The sequence below is a fragment of the Schistocerca cancellata genome, chromosome 2 (assembly GCF_023864275.1).
Source record: "Schistocerca cancellata isolate TAMUIC-IGC-003103 chromosome 2, iqSchCanc2.1, whole genome shotgun sequence".
In the NCBI taxonomy this organism is placed as follows: domain Eukaryota; kingdom Metazoa; phylum Arthropoda; class Insecta; order Orthoptera; family Acrididae; genus Schistocerca; species Schistocerca cancellata.
Window position 1 is genome coordinate 646034174 of NC_064627.1, and position 6142 is coordinate 646040315.

Genomic DNA, 6142 nt, shown 5'->3' on the forward strand with positions numbered 1-6142 from the left:
TTTCGGCGCAGACTTTTTATCAAAGACTGTACCCTTTCTTACCATTGCAGGCCAGGCCCTTGCAATGATAATTCTGACGCTACGGGGTTTCGAACCAACTACACTCCACACATCGACAGACGATCGCGTCAACTACATGTGCTATAGCCAGCTTTCAGCCGCATGGTGCGTAAGACTGCTATCAGTACCAGGCGATCTTTTAAAGAAAAAAAAAGAAAGGAAAGGAAAACACTGCCATCAGTACCAGGCGAATCGAAAAGAAAAAACAGATTTTAGTTGCTTATTACAACCTATAAAATATTGAAACACGCTACGCATATCACTGGATAGAGGGAGGTGCAAAGTTTTTACACAGCTGCGCTGATGTTTGCAGCAACATGGCTACTACACGGCAAAAGAAATAATTTTGTGCGCTGAAATTCGTGCGAAGATGATCCATTTTCCAAGTGCAACGTGCATTCCGCCGTCGAGTCAGCAAGAAGCCGCCCTGCACAAGCAGCTTTAGGACTAAATGTTCGTTGTACGTACATGCAAAGGGAAGGGCACTGGTCGGCCACGCACCTCCGATGAAAATGTCGGGCGTATCCAAGACGCGTTCACATAGAGTCCTATGAAGTACACAAGATGGGCAGGCTAGGGAATTCATCTTCCTCAAACAACGGTGTGACGTGTCACAATATATATAAATGACCTAGTAGATAGTGTCGGAAGTTCCATGCGGCTTTTCGCGGATGACGCTGTAGTATGCAGAGAAGTTCCAGCATTAGAAAATTGCAGCGAAAAGCAGGAAGATCTGCAGCGGATAGGCACTTGGTGCAGGGAGTGGCAACTGATCCTTAACATAAGCAAATGTAACGTATTGTGAATACATAGAAAGAAGGATCCTTTATTGTGTGATTATATGATAGCGGAACAAACACTGGTAGCAGTTACTTCTGTAAAATATCTGGGAGTATGCGTGCGGAACGATTTGAAGTGGAATGATCATATAAAATTAATTATAGGTAAGGCGGGTACCAGGTTGAGATTCATTGGGAGAGTCCTTAGAAAATGTAGTTCATCGACAAAGGAGGTGGCTTACAAAACACTCGTTCGACCTGTTCTTGAGTATTGCTCATCAGTGTGGGATCCGTACCAGATCGGGTTGACGGGGGAGATAAGAGAAGATCCAAAGAAGAGCGGCACGTTTCGCCACAGGGTTATTTGGTAAGCGTGATAGCGTTACGGAGATGTTTAGCAAACTAAGTGGCAGGCTCTGCAAGAGAGGCGCTCTGCATCGCGATGTAGCTTGCTGTCCAGGTTTCGACAGGGTGCGTTTCTGGATGAGGTATCGAATATATTGCTTCCCCCTACTTATACCTCCCCAGGAGATCACGAATGTAAAATTAGAGAGATTCGAGCGCGCACGGAGGCTTTCCGGCAGTCGTTCTTCCCGCGAACCATACGCGACTGCAACAGGAAAGGGAGGTAATGACAGAGGCACGTAAAGTGCCCTCCGCCACACACCGTTGGGTGGCTTGCGGAGTATAAGTGTAGATGTAGATGTTCTGAAACGTCGCCTACATGTGAAGCCTTACAAGTTGTTGTTACTGCTGAAATTGCGTCCCGGCGATCATAATAGAGGGTACAAATGTTGCTTTTCAGTTCTCCAGGATATGGCAGAGGGCACTTTTTCCAAACGACTCAGCTTCTCTCGAGAACAGTATAACACCATAAAGTAAGAATTTAGGGATCGCAAAATACTGGCAGCGTCGTCGAACACGAAAGACACCGAAACGATGTGATTTGTGCCGTTTCTGCTCACAAAGTGTAAGAGCCTTTCTTCTTGCGGAGGAAGCCATGTGGCAATATCTTAACACCACATCCAACAACCTTGGAATGGAAGAGGTGGACAGCAAGACATTGTTCATTGCTTTCGGCCTCCCAGGTCAGAAAAACCTCACACCGTACGATTTTTTTCTGTGAGGAACGTGAAAGACAGTCTTTGTCCCACCTAAAGGCAGCTACTTTTCAAGAGCTGAGGCGTCGAATTGCTGCAGCTGCCGATTTACTGAACACCGACCTGTCGATTAGCGTGTGGAATGAAATGGACTACAGTTTTGATGTTTTTCGAGCAACACACGGTGCTCACGTTAAGTGTTCGGTGCGAACACAAAACTCTGAACCTTTCCTCTACCCTGTGACGTGTACAAGTATTTCTATGTTTCATAGTTTGTATATAACAAACAACTGAAATCTGCTCTTCCTTTTTGAATAACCTTGTAGTTACGAAACCACAGTTAAGGCAAGACAGAAATTTAAACTAGTTCGGGTTACGTGGTTGGCCACTCGCGAAGCCCAGTGTCAAGGATCATCTCTGGCCGAAGGGATTAACCGTCTGCACAGACTGCGTCAGCTCTCTTCCGTTATAACAATATTCAGACTCGCATTGTTGTTGCGATTGCTTTTAACGCTCTTCAGAACGTTACACAGACAGTAGGTAGGTTTGCAACTGGCGTTTTGGGCTTCCTCCTCCCATTAATTGATGAGTGGTGACAAATCCAGGAAGCAATTTTGAGATTTTTTCGTACTTTCGCCAACGAATCTGCGTTGTACAACAGACCAGCAATGACCAAAAGCTGTACTGCTTCGTTCGATTATTTCAGTTATTTTTCTACAGAAGGCATAGCTGCTCTGACACAGTTCATTTGGCTGACTAAGTTGTATATATATATATATATGTTAAGCAATAACAGAATTATACAGGGAGTTTCGAAACGACCATACACGTAGGATTTGTTACCTTCAACTTAAATTTATAAATAATACAGCAAATGAAACAGCATCTCAAACACTTTTTCTTATAACTATTCTACGTGAGAACCATTCGTCACACATCGAGTCGATTTGCGAGTTCTTCCCAAATCTTGATCACAGTGAGTAATTGTTGCAACAATGCTCTTGCTAAAGTCGGGTACATCAGCTGGTAGCGGAGGCACATACACATGAATCTTTATGAACCTCCAAAGGCAAATTTCGCATGGCGTCAGATCGTGTGCGAACGTGGGCGTCGTACAAAAGAAGTTCTGCTTTCCGGCCCTTAGCGGCCAATCCAGTGGTCGGATACAACAACGTTCTACCAATCGCGTACCGAGTTAAGGGAGTGAGGCCGTGCACCATTTTGTCAAAGTTCTATGGTTCAGCTTCTTCCAATAGGGGGAAAAGCCATAGCTGTAGCGCATCAAGTTAAGAAACACCAGTTACAGTTGCAGCGAAAAGAAAGGCCCATCAACTTTCGGCCGGGCTATGGAACAAAAACCATTCCATTCAGGAGATATCGTTGCAGCTGTACCGTCTGGTGGGGACTTGCCGACACCAAAACCTGTACATTGTGTGTTTTCACACCCCTATTTACTTGAAATGTCGGTTCATCACTGAAGATGACACGTTCCAGGAAATCTTCATCGTGATGCAGCAACATTTCGTTTGCAAAGTTGGCAAGTAAACCGTAGTCTGTAGGACTTTAGAGCTTGAAAGGCTGCTAGCGACAAGGACGTATAAGAGTAAGCGTCTCCATAGTAGTTTCGTAACAGTTGTCACTGGAACTAATTCGCTACTAGTCTTCCGAAATTATTTCTTGGGGCTATGCGTGAAAACTCAATCCTTAAACGCGGTCTTCAGCGACTTCTGGATGTTCCATGTTCTTTCCTTTGCGCTCAGGTATACAAAAAAAAATTGTTCTTTGATTTGAGGTATTAATTATAATTGTAAGTTGAATGTAATAAATGCTACAAAGCCTTAAAACTCGTACCTTCATTTTGAAACACCCTGTATAATGCTAAAGAGTACCATCCGTTGCCGTTTAGCTTTGAACAGATTATTTTTCTTGATGATCAAGTCATCAGCTGATTTTTCTTGATGATCGATTCATCAGCTGAAATCCGAAGATAACACTAAATGTATTAAGCAACTGCAATGGACGTTACTTATCACGCTGTCCTGCGGCCTATAAGAAACAGCAACGATCATCTGAGGTTCTTAATACGTATCTTACGCAATCTATAGAAAAATATAACACGCTGGTCTCAATAAGACCGCTATAGTGAGCGAGCACAGAAAAGTACCAGATACGCACCGCACCTAAAACAATTTCCCATGTTGAATAGCGTGAATCATTACCGACAAGTTCGATGATTTTCCGCTAAAAATGCTTTTTACTTCAACGAAGTCTTCGGGGTGGTTTGCATCCAACGAAACACGACGACAGACAAATTATATCTCCGTAATGCGAGTGCACTTGCCACTTGTTTAACAACACACATTTTAAAATCTAGCTCAAGATGAATATGTGATTCACCCGAAAGCTTTTAAAAACAGATAACTCTTATAGAAATAGAAGTTATTACAACTATAACAACACATTTTTTACATCTTTTTATCATCACATGTTTTACTGGTTGTGCTCCATCTTCAGGTGATACACAAATATATTTTCGGCGAATGGTATAGTATCCTTGCTGCTAATTCACAAAACAAAACATCAATGGGATTTAGTGTTGACAACATTTAGTTTGGTACACACATTCTGCTTACAGATACTCTAAAATGACAAGCAACTGGTTTTTGTTGACCATTGTTAGGGCAGAGTGTATTGGTGGAAACAGTTACCTGAGTGCAGAATACAAGCTCTAAAACCGGTAATTGCGTCATATGAAGAGAAGTACACAGTAAATAGTTACTATCAATCCAATTACATTATAATAGACTGTAGTCAGATGTAAAAAAACTATAGTATGTTCACACCTCAGACTCCAACCTGTGTGAATTATAAACTGGACTACTAAAACAAAGCATAAAAGGCAGCCTGGCTAGAATATTTCCTAAGAGGAATGGTTGACTACAACTCAATTACGATTCATAATAACTCAGATTTGATCCACGTGTCATCATATGACAAAATTGATCCACAGCGCCTTGACGATGCCGGCGTCTATTGAATTGCACACTCAGCAGATATTTTCGTCCTAATAAGGAACTGTCGTACCGTTCACGAACATGTAACAATTTCGACAGAAAAGTTACTTTGTTGCCCCTTCTTATTCTTTTAGGATTAATTAAATTATGTAGCAAATTATGAAGCGTTACTAGCGATGAAAGCGCATGCTTACCGCAAACATGAAAATATCCATGCGCGAGCGGAAAAGCTGCTTACTATATTACAAACTTCTGTGTATCTAACGTTCCGTTCCCTACCACTAACAGATTTTGGGTCCCACTTTGGCCACTAAAGTAACAACGTTAAGGAAAACAAACGATTCACAGGTTAAAACCCAGTTCAAGGTCAATGTCGATACATTCACAACGTAAGTGGTTTTCTGTTTACTACACGCTAGTACTGCCAAAGGCGTTAATAAAGGTATACAAAGAAATTTAATATCTTAATGAAGCAGTTTGTTTACCTGTGACACCGACTTACTGATCGGCTAGTAACTTTTACGCAGTGACAAATCCAAAGATGGCACGTGGAAGATATCTCACTGCACAAACCCTAGACTGACCATGAATTGACCTGCTTATCAACCTGTCATCAGACGCAAAAAACTAATGGAACAGACACTTATTTTTAATCGCGCTGAGAAATTCTCTGGGCGCACGGCGGAGCTTGTTACGCATGTGCAGACACGCAGCGTGTCGATCGGTACTGACCTGCGGGCGTCCTTGGCACAGCGCGCAGCCCGGCCGGCAGATACGCTGCACGTGGAAGCTGGAGGTTCGCGTTTCCCCTGCTTGCAGCCCTGTGTTGCTCGCTGTTAACAGCACGATGTGCGAGCCACAACTGACGGCTCGAAAATCTGCCGCGCGGCCGTGCTGCCCCCTGGCAGCCGACACGCCAGTAGGGAGTACGCCGGTAATGTCGTACGGCCTACGCGATTACCGTGTCGCCTGGAACAAGACTGCAAGGAATTCGATTTAGAGCAGTCTGCTCACGCAGATCCTGCGTGCGGTCGCTGAATGCCTGAGAATCATTGTTAATCCATTTTTTACCTGGTGCACTTTTTTTTTTTAAATTTCTGCTATATTTCCTTCCCTCTAGAGTTTATTTAATTCTGCGCGTCGCCTCCGAATTTCTTTAACGCCACTACGCACGGACTAATTTATCGGC

At 43.3% G+C, this 6142-nt stretch overlaps 1 protein-coding gene across 1 annotated transcript in view; it reads right to left on the reverse strand.

The window, feature by feature from the left end:
• LOC126147569 (serine-rich adhesin for platelets-like) overlaps positions 1-5825 on the reverse strand; it is a 115413-nt gene extending 109588 nt beyond the window's left edge. The window contains exon 1 of the mRNA XM_049915703.1: positions 5686-5825. The gene's annotated coding sequence lies outside the window, so the exon portion shown is untranslated. The remainder of the gene's footprint in view (positions 1-5685) is intronic.
• Between the last annotated feature and the right edge of the window lie 317 nt (positions 5826-6142).